Genomic DNA, 13,525 nt, shown 5'->3' on the forward strand with positions numbered 1-13,525 from the left:
ATTTTTTTCTGTATTTTTATATTACTTAGACATATAATATGTATTTAAATGATTAAAAATCACTTCACTTATTGTCCAAATGATTGATATAGTTTTGGATCAAAAAGGGAACCCTGGTGTACACCTCGGAATGGCAATATCAAATTATCCATAATAAATTCTCTTTTTAAAATGTACCTTACAGGTTCTCTGTCATAAAGGGTGTCTTTGGGCAACATGTTCTTGATACAAGAACAATGTTCTCTGGTGATATTTTCGCCCAAATGCAATGAACATGAAACGAGAACATTGTTTTCGGAACAAAATCTCACACTACCTCCAAAGCGGGAGCAAGAAGAACAAACATGGCGGCAAAGTAAAGGTTAGCCTTTCGCTTCAATTTGAATTTCTTATTTGTGGCTGTGAAAACGCTATCAAAGATACTGTATGTTTTGAATTAAATGCCTTTTAAAATTTGAAAAAAAAAAGAGTCACATATTGTGATATAGACCTAATATCACAACATGTGACTCTTATTTTTCAAATTTTAAAAGGTGTTTAATTCAAAACATACAGTATCTTTGATAGCGTTTTTCACTTGATTTACCAATGAGATACGCTGACGAATGGTAATTGCTAATTTTTATCTATTATAACAGGAGCAGATGAATTAGAATTTTTCCTCAGTAACACAAGTTAAATACTTTACACTATACAGTTGTTGAGTAAACTATTGAAAAGTTTGAACTACCTCCAAAGCGGGAGCAAGAAGAACAAACATGGAGGCAAAGTAAAGGTTAGCCTTTCGCTTCAATTTGAATTTCTTATTTGTGGCCGTGAAATGTGATTGTAAGATTAAAAATACTGATGAAACGGTTTAATAGATTTTGACAAATTTCCAATGATCTCTTTCATATTGATGTAACGTTACTGTACACAAGTTATATGTTTAGAAATGCCAGAAATGCTGGCACGAGTGTCACTTATGTATTAGGCATAACAATATTGACTGAAATTTATTTTATTGAATCTGAATTATTTTTAAACAATTAACGTTCAATATCAAAAGGTGTGTGTTTTTTCACGATTGTTATATATATAAAAGTTATCTCCAATTCGGTTTCATCTTAAGAAAATCATCTATAAATTGATAAACTGCTAATGTTTCCAATCGTTCCCTACTTCGGCCATAGCCATATTTGTTCTTAGGTTTTGTTCATGTTGTTTGGGCGAGAATTCATGAGAACATGTTCTCATTCGACCCTCGGGTAGGAAAAAAGTTGTCGCCCAAAGACACCCATAGTGTACTACAAACGGTACCTGGGTTTACTTCCCTTTAATCAAGAAATTTGCATTTTAAATTTAAATTTATTTTGGCTCAGTGAATAAAGAATGACACCACAACATAAAAAACATGGATTTTTACATCTCTTCATTAAGGAAAGGTGTACACATGCATCTTAATGAATTTATTTAAAAAATATGTTTAGCAATATTTTAAACATAATCTGTAAGCCAAAAGTATGAAAGTACAGCATATAGTTGTAGATCATAATATGTTTATTGTTCAAATATTGGTCATGTGATTCTATAGTTTCATTTTTTCATCACAAGTTGATAACAGAATCTTTGGATTGTCTACAATTTGTAGTGATGTCATTTGGGATATTTAGGCCTGAAAGATTTAGATTTTTTTAATCAAAAGTTCTGAACGTAAAAACTTGCATCAAATATTTTTCATCGATGTCTAAAATTCAAGAAATTCTTCCTCAATGTTAATTTGAAAATGCCAATATACTGTGTATAATATATAAATCATCCAAGAAAATATCTTTTTAATTGCAGATTTAAAACACATTATGAAACTTCTCAATAAAAATGTGGCCAAGTTTATTGATGGTTGATTTCCTGGATTGTGAGATAAAGGAGAATTTATGTTGTATGGATATGGATGGGACATTCCTTGGTAAACAGATTTATTAACAGATCTCAAAAAACACATCATCGTTAACAATAAATCGCTGTAGTACACATTAGTTTTATATTTATGAATTTTATGACATTTTTAACCAATGAGTGAAGCCCTGACTATTAAGATATGATAATCAATATGGTTTGATCCCTGAAAGGCTTCAGTATATATATAACTATGTAGAATTATGTTGTAGTGTGAGTAAGTAAAATGTTCAAATATTAAAAATTATGTAAAAGTTAATAAATCTGCCATTTTACCATTGGTATCAAAACCTATTTTATATAAGCTGTAACTCTACAGAGAATTTGACATAAGAAAGCCAATAGAGGGACAACAAGATCACAAAAACTGATAATGGTGAAGTTATAGGGTGATGTGTCACCGTAAAGATAAAAATCAGGGTTCATAAAAACTTCAGAATGTCATGACATCCTTTTATAACACTTCACAGATCAAACAAATTTAGAATTCATCGTAACGTTGTCTCAAATGTTGCTTCAAGTTTCTTCATCATTAAGTTTACTGAAGTTTTGAAAGTTTTATACTATTAGTTCTGATGGAGGAAAGGTTTTGGTATAATTCAAGTCATTAAAAGGGTTTTAAATTTAAAACGGAAACTGTAGATTTTATCAAAACTTATGACCGTGAATAGTAATGTAATAAAAAAAGGTAACTATGATTTATATCCATTATAAATCTAATAATATATATACCTTTACATTGTGGAAGTAATCTCATATTGATGACAGCGTGTCTCTACAGGTATTGATCTATTGCACATATATTATAAATATAAATGTAATTAGAAATAAGGCATTTTCTGCATTTAATACTTGTTGACGTAGTCCCATTTCAAATGACAATTACCTCTAGATATTATAAAACTTTTCTTTTTTTTTCCCTGTGTCTACTCTATAAGTTTTCCATGAAGTTGGTTATTAATATTAAAGACATTTTCACAAAATTCAAAAAGAAGCTTGTCATCTGATGCTGAACAACTTTTAAAGCCATACATGTACTGCTATTTTTCTGTGTTTTTCTTGCATTGTGCTGTTCTTGAAAAGTATGATTTGATTGGTGTAGGTAGAGTATTTGCAAACTAAAGTTATGGTAACGTATTACTGAAATGAAAGTTTGAATTGCGTGTTTTAACTTGGAATCCATTAAAATGTTTGAATAGATTACCTGAGACAAAGATTTTGAGGTTAAATATGGATACCTGGTATATTTAATCTGTTGGAGGAGACAGAATTGTTTTCATTGTTATCATTAGAGTAAAGTTTAATTTGTTGTGCCATTTGATTTTAAAATCCATCAAAGTTGAAGAGTCTTTTATGTGAGTTTCCAAAAGGACTGAACATATTGAGTGCTCACTTAGTCGCGGAGACAATCATAATAATACTTACTTTTTTTATAGCAAAAGTGAATGGAGCTCTCCATGTGTTCTGGTGCCAAAGCCAGACAAGACATACCGATTCTGTACTGACTTCAGAAAAGTAAACTCTGTCAGTAAAACAGACTTTTATCCAATTCCAAGGATTGACTCATGTATTGACAAAGTTGGCAAAGCCAAGTACGTAAGCAAGTTTGACCTGTTGAAAGGATATTGGCAGGTGCCATTAACAGAAAGAGCTAAAGAAGTGTCGGCATTTTGTAACCTCGCAAGGTTTGTACCAGTACAAAGTTATGCCATTTGGTATGAAGAATGCCCCGGCAACATTTCAACGTCTTCTTAAACAGCGTGATATCAGACCTGGAAGGCTGTGATGGATACATTGATGACGTCATCAACTACCACGACACGTGGGAAGACCATCTACGCGGGATTCGTGAATTCTTCGAAAGACTCAGTACCATGAAATTGACTGTAAACTTATTTAAAATGTGAATTTTGTCATGCAACTGTTGAATTTTTTAGGCCATGTTGTAGGACAGGGGCAGGTTAAACCTGTTTAGGCCAAAGTAGAATCAATTATAGATTTTCCAACTCCTGGAAGCAAGAGAGAGCTGATGAGGTTTCTTGGTATGGCTGGATACTACAGAAAATTTTGTCAAAATTTCTCTGTTATAGCAGCTCCACTTACTGCTTTGTTAAAGAAAAATGTCAAATTTGTCTGGTCAGACGAATGTAAGTCTGCCTTTGAGAAATTGAAAGCCATACTATCAAACTCACCAGTTCTGACTGCTCCAGATTTTAATAAACAGTTTAAACTGTTTGTTGACGCCAGCGATGTAGGTGTTGGTGCTGTTTTGATGCAAGAAGGTACTGAACAAATTGACCATCCAATTTGTTATTTCTCGAAAAAGTTTGACAAACACCAGAGAAATTATTCCACCATTGAGAAAGAATGTTTGGCATTGATTTTGGCCTTAAACCAATTTGATGTGTATCTATGCACTACAGTTGTGCCTGTGTTGGTCTTCACCGACCACAACCCTTTGACATTCATTGGGGAAAATGAAAAACAAAAACCAAAGAATTCTCAGGTGGAGTTTGACTTTGCAAGAGTACAATCTTGACATCAAACATATCAAAGGGAAAGACAATATTCTAGCTGATGCTTTATCAAGGATTTAAATATTACTTGATATGTCAAGAAAGTTTCCTTTTCAAGAAAACTTTCTTTTCTTTAAGGAGGGGTGTGTTATGTATGACACTAAATACATGTAGTTATGAGATAAGGGAGATAACTCCTATAGCTTTTTTTATCAATACATCCTATGAAGGTCATATCATTGATTTAGGTTATAGAACTTTCTAGAATTTAATCATGTATAAACAAATATGTTTGTAAACATGTTGATTTTAAGTAGAGATCTAGAATGATCTATTTCCAGAAAGTTATGTGTGTTTACTTGTTTACTGTTTTTGGTTAGATATTTCTAGAAGTAGAAGTTCTCAAGTATTCTTGAATTTAAGGTGTATAAAAGACCTATATATACAGTGCCCAGGCCAGAACTGTAATGAGACCAAAGCTAATTGTCAGAACTGTAATGAGACCTGTTATTCAATTAGACATATACAAGAATTGTACTACAGTTTTACAACAACGTACCAGATTTAGACAACCACAAGATTGGTACCAGATTATTTAACTGCTTACTATGTTTTACAACAACAGATTAGATTACCAGATTTTACAAACCAACAGTTAGTTCCAGATTTTATTGCCTACTACAGTTTTACAACCACAAGAGAGATACCCAAGATTTCTCATCTACAGTTAGGTAACCTGAATTATTTAAACTGCCAACCTAAAGATTTAAAACCTACCCAGTTAGGTACTGATTTATATAACCTGCCCAACTAAGTTTTACATCCACAAGATTTGCGTACCTGATTTTTTTAACCTGCCAACTACAGTTTTTACAAAGCACTAGATAGGTACCAGATTTTGCCTACAACAGTTTTACAACCAAGATAGGTACCAGATTTATTTAACCTGCCTACTACAGTTTTACAACCACAAGATAGGTACCAGATTTACAACCACAAGATAGGTACCAGATTAACCTGCCTATAGGTACAGATTTATTTAACCTGCCAGTTTTAACCATTTATACTACAGTTTTACAAACCACAGATTTACCTGCCTACTACAGTTTTTATACCAGATTTACAACCACAAGATAGGTACCAGATTTATTTAACCTGCCTACTACAGTTTTACAACCACAAGATAGGTACCAGATTTATTAACCTGCCTACTACAGTTTTACAACCACAAGATAGGTACCAGATTTATTTAACCTGCCTACTACAGTTTTACAACCACACAACCACAAGATAGGTACCAGATTTTATTTAACCTGCCACAGTTTTTACAACCACAAGATAGGTACCAGATTTATTTAACCTGCTACTACAACAACCACATAGGATTTAGATAGGTACCAGACAGTTTTACAACCACAAAGATAGGTACCAGATTTATTTAACCTGCCTACTACAGTTTTACAACCACAAGATAGGTACCAGATTTACAACCAACAGATAGGTACCAGATTTATTTAACCTGCCTACTACAGTTTTACAACCACAAGATAGGTACCAGATTTACAACCACAAGATAGGTACCAGATTTATTTAACCTGCCTACTACAGTTTTACAACCACAAGATAGGTACCAGATTTATTTAACCTGCCTACAACAGTTTTACAACCACAAGATAGGTACCAGATTTATTTAACCTGCCTACTACAGTTTTACAACCACAAGATAGGTACCAGATTTATTAACCTGCCTACAGTTTTACAACCACAGATTTACAACCACCAAGATAGGTACCAGATTTATTTAACCCTACTACATACAGATTTATTTTTTACAACCACAAGATAGGTACCAGATTTACAACAACAAGACAAGATAGGTACCAGATTTATTTAACCTGCCTACTACAGTTTTACAACCACAAGATAGGTACCAGATTTACAACCAAATATTAGATAACCTGCTACTACAGTTTTACAACCACAAGATAGGTACCAGATTTTTAACCTGCCTAACAAGATTAGGTACCAAGGTTTTACAAGATAGGTACAACAGTTTTACAACCACCCCAGATAGGTACCAGATTTATTAACCTGCCTACAACAGTTTTACAATTTACAACCAACAGATAGGTACCAGATTTATTTAACCTGCCTACTACAGTTTTACAACCACAAGATAGGTACCAGATTTATTAACCTGCCTACTACAGTTTTACAACCAACAGATAGGTACCAGATTTATTTAACCTACATACAACAGTACCAGATTTTTACAACCACAAGATAGGTACCAGATTTATTTATAACCTACTACTACAGTTTACAACCAACCACAAGATAGTACCACGCATAGGTACCAGATTTATTAACCTGCCTACTACAGTTTTACTACAGTTTTACAACCACAAGATAGGTACCAGATTTATTTAACCTGCCTACTACAGTTTTACAACCACACAGATAGGTACCAGATTTATTTAACCTTTATTTAACCTAGGTACCAGATTTACAACTGCCTACAACAGTTTTACAACACCAAAGATAGGTACCAGATTTATTTAACCTGCCTACTACAGTTTTACAACCACAAGATAGGTACCAGATTTATTTAACCTGCCTACTACAGTTTTACAACCACAAGATAGGTACCAGATTTATTTAACCTGCCTACTACAGTTTTACAACCACAAGATAGGTACCAGATTTACGATAGGTACCAGATTTATTTAACCTGCTAACCTACAAGATACAGTTTTTACAACCACAAGATAGGTACCAGATTTATTAACCTGCATACTACTACAGTTTTTACAACCACAAGATAGGTACCAGATTTATTGAACCTGCCTAATACAGATTTTTACATTATAAGGTAAGATCAAGATTAATTACTGACTAGATTTACAACCAACAGATAGGTACCAGATTTATTTAACCTACATACAACAGTTTTACAACCAACAGATAGGTACCAGATTTATTAACCTGCCTACTACAGTTTTACAACCACAAGATAGGTACCAGATTTATTTAACCTGCCTACTACAGTTTTACAACCACAAGATAGGTACCAGATATTTATTTAAAACCAACAGATAGGTACAGATTTACAACCAACAGATAGGTACCAGATTTATTTAACCACCAGATAGGTACAGTTTTACAACCACCAGATAGGTACCAGATTTATTTAACCTATAACCACCAGATAGGGTACTAGATTTACAACCACCAGATAGGTACCAGATATACAACCAAAAAGATGGTACCAGATTTATACCAAGCCTATACAGTTTTACAACCACAAGATAGGTACCAGATACACAACCACCAGATAGGTACCAGATCTTCAACCACCAGATAGGTACCAAATTTACAACCACCAGATAGGTATCAGATTTACAACCATCAGATAGGTATTAGATATAAAACCACCAGATACGTACCAGATTTACAACCACCAGATAGGTACCAGATATACAACCATCAGATAGGTACCAGATATACAACCACCAGATAGGTACCAGATTTACAACCATCAGATAGATACCAGATCTACAACCACCAGATAGGTGCCAGATCTACAACCACCAGATAGGTACCAGATATACAACCACCAGATAGTTACTAGATACACAATCACCAGATAGGCATCAGATCTACAGCCACCAAATAGTTACCAGATCTACAAACATCAGATAGGTACCAGATCTACAACCACCAGTTAGGTACCAGATATACAACCACTAGATAGTTACCAGATACACAACCACCAGATAGGTATCAGATCTACAGCCACCAGATAGGTACCAGATATACAACCACCAGATAGGTATCAGATCTACAACCACCTGATAGATACCAGATACACAACCACCAGATAGGTACCAGATCTACAACCACCAGATAGCTACCAGATACCAGATACACAACCACCAGATAGGTACCAGATCTACAACCACCAGATAGATACCAGATATACAACCACCAGATAGGTACCAGATCTACAACCACCAGATAGGTACCAGATACACAACCACCAGATAGGTACCAGATCTTCAACCACCAGATAGGTACCAGATATACAACCACCAGATAGGTACCAGATCTACAACCACCAGATAGTTACCAGATCTACAACCACCAGATAGGTACCATATTTATTTATCCATTATTTATCACGTGCATATGATCCCGTTGAAACAAAACAAATGTTCAATCATTAAAACAAGAAGAAATTTATTACCGTTATTTGCCAAAGTTTTCTTACAAATCACACGCCTCGATTTGTTCGTATGTATCCTCCCGCAAATAAGGTTGTCTTCGTATGAATTTTATCATATAACAGTTTGTTGATATATTTGCGTTAATACGTGAACATTTTGTGTTGCGTTGCCTTTTTTCTGGGGGCTGAGTTGGTTGCGAGTTTCTAGTTCCTAATTCCGTTTAATAAACGGAACAAGGAACAAGACCCGAATTCCGTTTATCTTATACGGAAGTAGGAACCAGACCCGAGTTCTGTTAAAGCTTAAACGGAACTCGGGTCTGAGTGTCAGATCTGATCCGTTTAAGGAAATCTGTGTTATAGAGATTTTTCCGTGTTTTATTGTTCGTAAAATCCTCATGGTAAAGAGTTTAAAAGTTAGTAAAGTACATTACGTTAATAGACATCTTATTATAAATAGGAATCATAATGAACTGAACTCCGTGCGTTGGCCAGTATTTGGGTTGAACGGAACTCGGGTCTGGCTCTTTGTTCCGTTTAAGTTAAACGGAACTAGGGTCTGGTTCGTAGTTCCGTTTACGGAACTAGGAACTAGTAACCCACAGCCATCTTTAGCCCTCCTGATAAAGTGGCATTGTTGTCGTGTCCAAGGAGGTATGTGGCCATTGGCCTCTTGTTTATTAGTTGTGCACGCATTGTTAATTTAATCGAGCATGATGCACTGTTGATCCTCAGGAAAAAAAACAAGTTGTACTTTGTTCTAAGATGGGTAGGGGAAATTGCTATTTTTAGGCCTCTTTAAAGATTGTCTGCAGCACAAGTAAGTGATAATCGTCCATTCCTATTTTCCTATTCCTATCTCAAGTCGGTGTACTTGAGTAATATGCAGGTATAACGGACATGGTTGTTAGCGATCTCGGGTCACGTTTTGGTGATACAGCCTTCAAAAAGCATAAAAGGATAGTTTCTGATGTGGAAACCCAATTTAAAATAAACAATTTTGAACCGCACAGAGTTTTTATAGGTTTAGGAGATTTGATTCAGGAAAAGCGGAAGTAGCGCATGTAGTATCTGAGTGCGAGGTAAACATATACCTCTACAATCAGCAAAATGATGTGTATAAGCGATCAATAGCACATCCTCAGGTGACGATGATATAATTAAAAGATATCTAGAACAAAACAAAAGCGCTCGACATGGCAAAGAAAAAGGTTTAAAGCATACGAATTGTGACAACGGTGATATAATAGTGTTTGTCGAAAACCCAAATAATGATTTACCAAAAATATTGCCTACAGAGTTGTGATATACATGTATGCCTACAACAGGAGACCATTATACTGAAGACATGATTGAAAATTAAACGATGAGATAAAATACTTTGCCCAACATATACAGGAACACTATATGCACAACTAACTAAAAAGTAAATATATATAAAATGTAATTTGTAAGAATCCAACTTATGAAGCATAGAAACACATATATCAAAAAGTATATCAAACAGACCGACAGTGAGGACATACGAAACATCATTACACAACACAAACATGGTGTGGCTTACAAAAGTTATTTTGTTATGGCATACAAGAGATATTGTTATGGCTTACAAGAGTTATTGTTATGGCTTACAAGAGTTATTGTTATGGCTTACAAGAGTTATATTGTTATGGCTTACAAGAGTTATTGTTATGGCTTACAAGAGATATTGTTATGGCTTACAAGAGTTATTGTTATGGCTTACAAGAGATATTGTTATGGCTTACAAGAGTTATTGTTATGGCTTACAAGAGATATTGTTATGACTTACAAGAGATATTGTTATGGCTTACAAGAGTTATTGTTATGGCTTACAAGAGTTATTGTTATGACTTACAAGAGATATTGTTATGGCTTACAAGAGTTATTGTTATGGCTTACAAGAGTTATTGTTATGGCTTACAAGAGTTATTGTTATGGCTTACAAGAGTTATTGTTATGGCTTACAAGAGTTATTGTTATGGCTTACAAGAGTTATTGTTATGGCTTACAAGTGTTATTGTTATGGCTTACAAGAGTTATTGTTACGGCTTACAAGAGTTATTGTTATGAACCTTACAAGAGCTTTTGTTATGGCATTTACAATGAGTTATTGTTATGGCTTACAAGAGATATTGGTATGGACTTACAAGACGATTTTGTTTTTGGCCTACAAGGTGTTATTGTTATGGCTTTCAAAGAGATATTGTTTATGGCTTAAAAGAGTTATTGTTATGGGCTTTACAAGAGTTATTGTTATGACTTACAATGAGGATATTGTTATGGATTAAAAGAAGTTATTGTTTATGGCTTATCAAGTGTTATTGTTATGTCTTACAAGAGATTATTGTTATGGCTGACAAGAGCTTATTGTTATGTGCTTACAAGAGATATTGTTATGGGCTTACAAAATGATTATTGTTATGGCTTACAAGGTTATAGTTATGATTACAAGGCGTTATTGTTTTGGCCTTACAAGAGTTATTGTTATGGGCTTAACAAAGAGTTATTGTTATTATGGCTTACAAGAGTTATAGTTAAGGCATTACAAGAGTTACTTGTTATAGCTTTACAAGAAGATGATTGTTATGGCTTACAAGAGTATATTGTTATATGGCTTCCAAAGTAGTAAAATGTTATGAACTTTTACAAGAGTTTATTTGTTATGACATACAAGAGTTATTTTTTATGGCTTTTTACAAGAGATATATGTTATGGCTTTACAAGAGATATTGTTATGGCTTTACAAGAGATATTGGTATATGGCTAACAAAAGATATTTGTTATGGTGTCTTTACAAGAGTTATTGTTATGACTTACCAAAGAGAATATTTATAAGGCTTTACAAAGAGTTATTGTTATGGGCTTATACAAGATATATTAGTTTATGGCTTACAAGAGTTTATTTTATGGCTTACAAGAGATAAGAGAGTGATATGCTTGACAAGAGATTATTGATTATGGATTACAAGAGTATTATTGTTATGGCTTACAAGAGTTAATGTATATGGCTTTACACGAGATATTTGTTTTTTGGCTAACAAGATGATATTTTATAGCTTACAAGAGATTTTGTTTATGGCTTACAAGAGTTATAGTTTATGGCTTACAAGAGATTTTGTTAATGGCTATACAAGAGATATTATGTTATGGCTTACAAGAGTTTATTTGTTTATGGCTTACAAGAGTTTAGTGTTATGGCTTACCAAGAGTTATTGTTATGGAGGGGGGTCTAACAAGAGATAAATGTTATGGCTTACAAGTTGTTATTGTTAAGGCTTAACAAGTGTAATTGTTATGGCTTCGACAATAGTTATATTGTACTTGCTTACAAGAGTTATTGTTAAGGCTTTACAGAGAGATATTGTTATGGCTTTACAAGAGTTTTTGTTATGGCTTTACAAAGTTTTTGAGTTATTGTTAATTGTAATGACTTTACAAGAGTTATTGGTAATGGAATTAACAAGATATATTTGTATATGGTCTTACAAGAGTATATTGTTATGGCTTTGACAAGAGATTATTGTTATGGGGGTAAACTTACAAGAGATATTGTTATGGACTTACAAGCAGTTATTGTGTATGGCTTAACAAGAGTTATGGTAGTTATGGCTTTCAAGAGTTATATGCTATGGTTTACATGAGTTTAATACAAATCCTAAGTTTTAAGTGGAAAAATAAGGGACTGAAAATATATAACAGTAGAACCTAATTCAAAATTGGGACTTAAACTGACTACATGCCTGCTTCGTATGCATCCCTGAAAAAGGTAAGCATATGAAACATTGTGGCAAAAACCGTCGCATAGACCGAAACATCAAGTAGATCCTATATAACCTCTTTGTGACGACTTTCCGGCTTACGGACATTGAAAAAGATATCGGAGTATCTATTGACTCCACTCTAACTTTTGATTATAACATAACTGAAAAAAGATTCAAAAAGGCCAAATAAGTATATTAGGTATGTTATGGAGAACTATTTAATTTAATGAATAGAAAAAATCCCATTCAACCCCCTGCATTAAAAGTCAGTGTGATAATCACAAATTAGACTGATGCAAGCTCGGTATTGGGCTCCATACCATATCAAGGACATAATAGATCGACTCAGAAGCTGGTACAGCGGTTTATTAGAATCTATGATGAAGAGGCATGCTTATTTTTAAAATTGGTGGGACCAAATGTTTCAACAAGACATAGTAGAAGAGGGGAATAACAAAAATGATATTTTCCAGAGCAATCGAGGGACATACTACGATGGAACACTTTTGCTATGAGAAACAGTACTAGCTATGGAACAGTCTTGCTCGTAAAGGAAGTTGTATCGGCTCCAAACATTAGCTGTTTTAAAAATAGGGGGGACTAGTTAAAAAAGTGGAAAAATCAAGATATCAAGTAGATTTAACTACAAGTCTTCTATAACCGGAATATGATCTATATCTAATTAATAAACTAATACTTTGAGTCCGGTGGAAGAGGAATCTTTTAGTAGTCCCTGTATCTGGAAATCTTCTGTATCCACTATATTAACTATAAAAGAAATAAAAAGGGACTACTAACAGGGTGAAAGCGAATCAGGAATAACTACTGTAAATTATGTTGTCAATATAAGTTCTGTTGATATAAGATCAACTCGTCAATCAAACCAAAAAGTATAGTATCACAAAGGCCATATTTGCGGCTTAAGCACTAAAATATGAGGTCACCTGGATTTAATATATAAACTAAATTCGTTGTGTCTTTGGATAACGTTTGGTATTTAAGAACCCAAGCGTTTCGATTACAAATGAAATTTAATGAAAGACAATTCATGGCAATTATTGTGAACT

Source organism: Argopecten irradians, chromosome 3, assembly GCF_041381155.1.
Source record: "Argopecten irradians isolate NY chromosome 3, Ai_NY, whole genome shotgun sequence".
NCBI lineage: Eukaryota > Metazoa > Mollusca > Bivalvia > Pectinida > Pectinidae > Argopecten > Argopecten irradians.